Source organism: Bos javanicus, chromosome 3 (assembly GCF_032452875.1).
Source record: "Bos javanicus breed banteng chromosome 3, ARS-OSU_banteng_1.0, whole genome shotgun sequence".
NCBI classification, from domain to species: domain Eukaryota; kingdom Metazoa; phylum Chordata; class Mammalia; order Artiodactyla; family Bovidae; genus Bos; species Bos javanicus.
This window is the reverse complement of record NC_083870.1, coordinates 93,990,698-93,993,282: the sequence shown is the minus strand read 5'-3', so window position 1 is coordinate 93,993,282 and position 2,585 is coordinate 93,990,698.

Sequence of the window (2,585 nt, the reverse complement as noted above, 5' to 3'; positions counted from 1 at the left end):
TTCTCTTCTGGTTCTCTCCTATTTTCCTGATGTCTTCATCTCCCTGAAGGTGAATCTTGGAGTCCCAAGGACTATCTTCGGTTCTCTTGTCTATACTAACTCTCCATCATCATCCAGTAAGTTTCTATCTTTGACCTAGGTCTCTCCTCCAAATTCAGGCTTATATATCCAACCTAACTAGAGATAGGAGTGGTATCTGGAGTTGACCGCTCATACCAATTGTTACATTTTCAGGAATTTTTTCAGCCTCTTGTCAAACCTTCTTGAAAAGGGTGTAAGAGTCGTACGATCTGAACAGGTATCAGAGTATTAAGTATTAAACATGCTAAGTCACTTCAGTCGTGTCCGACTCTGTGCAACCCCATAGATGGCAGCCCACCAGGCTCCCCCGTCCCTGGGATTCTCCAGGCAAGAACACTGGAGTGGGTTGCCATTTCCTTCTCCAGTGCAGGAAAGTGAAAAGTGAAAGTGAAGTCGCTCAGTCATGTCCGACTCTTAGTGACCCCATGGACTGCAGCCTACCCGGCTCCTCCATCCATGGGATTTTCCAGGCAAGAGTACTGGAGTGGGGTGCCATTGCCTTCTCCGAGTATTAAACATAGTCATTACTAAAAATTTAAATTATGTACATTTTAAAAATAAAGTAAATTATATTAAAAATTAAAATTAAAAATTAATCATTCTAATTATTTCAGTATATTTTATTATTTTTTATACTCTTGGGGTTATTTTCATCTATTCTCCTTGTATTATGGAAATACTATATAATAGTGTGCTACTCTTGCATCCCTTCCTAACTCCATGTTCAGTGACATCAAGTTGGTAGCTTGAAATCAACCATGGTGAGAGTATTATACAACAGAAATTGACAAATGCTACCAATGAGAGTTTGGTTTATTGTTTTGTTGACTGCCAAGACTTAAGAGTGACAGAAAGGGCTTCCCTGGTGGATCAGTGGGAAAGAATCTGCCTGCCAATGTAGAAGACACAGATTCGATCCATGGTCCAAGAAGATCCAACATGCTGTGGAGCAACTAAGCCTCTGCACCACAACTATTGAGCCTGCACTCTAGAGCCCAGAAGCTGCAACTACTGAGACCATGTGCTACAGCCACTGAAGCCCACACGATCTAGAGCCCATGCTCCACAACAAGAGATGCTACGGCAACGAGAAGTCCTTGCACCGCAACTAGAGAGCAGCCCACTCTCTGCAACTACAGAAAAGCCTGCACAGCAATGAAAACCCAACACAGCTAAAAATAAATAAATATTTTTAAGTGATAGGAAAATATTAATAATGCAAAATAAATTTACAGTGTATTGTGTCTGGCTATTACATTGTAAATAACTTTAAAACTTGAGGAACTATTCTTCTACTATTGGAAAACTATTAACCCATTCAGCATAGAAGTCACTTCTGTCTTTGTAGTGAATTCCAATACGTCTTTATTGTTTCACTTTCATCTCAGTTCAGTTCAGTTCAGTCGCTCAGTCATGTCTGACTCTTTGCAACTCCGTGAATCGCAGCACGCCAGGCCTCCCTGTCCATCACCAACTCCCAGAGTTCACTCAAACTCATGTCCATCAATTTGGTGATGCCATCCAGCCATCTCATCCTCTGTCGTCCCCTTCTCCTCCTGTCCCCAATCCCTCCCAGCATCAGGGTCTTTTCCAATGAGTCAACTCTTCGCCATCAGGTGGCCAAAGTATTGGAGTTTCAGCTTTACCATCAGTCCTTCTAAAGAACACCCAGGACGGATCGCCTTTCGAATGGGCTGGTTGGATCTCCCTGCAGTCCAAGGGACTCTCAAGAGTCTTCTCCAACACCACAGTTCAAAAGCATCAATTCTTCGGCACTCAGCTTTCTTCAGTCCAACTCTCACATCCATACATGACTACTGGAAAAACCATAGCCTTGACTAGGCGGACCTTTGTTGGCAAAGTAATGTCTCAGCTTTTCAATATGCTATCTAGGTTGGTCATAACTTTCCTTTCAAGGAGTAAGCGTCTTTTAATTTCATGCCTGCAATCACTATCTGCAGTGATTTTGGAGCCCCCAAAAATAAAGTCTGACACTGTTTCCACTGTTTCCCATCTATTTCCCATGAAGTGATAGGACCAGATGCCATGATCTTCGTTTTCTGAATGTTGAGCTTTAAGCCAACTTTTTCACTCTCCTCTTTCACTTTCATCAAGAGGCTTTTTAGTTCCTCTTCACTTTCTGCCATAAGGGTGGTGTCATCTGCATATCTGAGGTTACTGATATTTCTCCCAGCAATCTTGATTCCAGCTTGTGCTTCTTCCAGCCCAGCATTTCTCTTGATGTACTCTGCATATAATGCAAATGAAAATATCAGCAAACATTCATCCTAGAACTATACTCATTCAGCCATTAGTTGGCTACCAATACAGTTTGGCAAAAATTGAAAAAGCATTCTGTAAGTATAAATTGGCCATGTGGGATTTACAATAAGGAGTATTGTATATTTTATTATTATTTGTGAATTATTTGCTATGCATCATTTATAGCAGAAAACTTTATAACAAACTGATATGGGATATACACACACACACACACTTACACA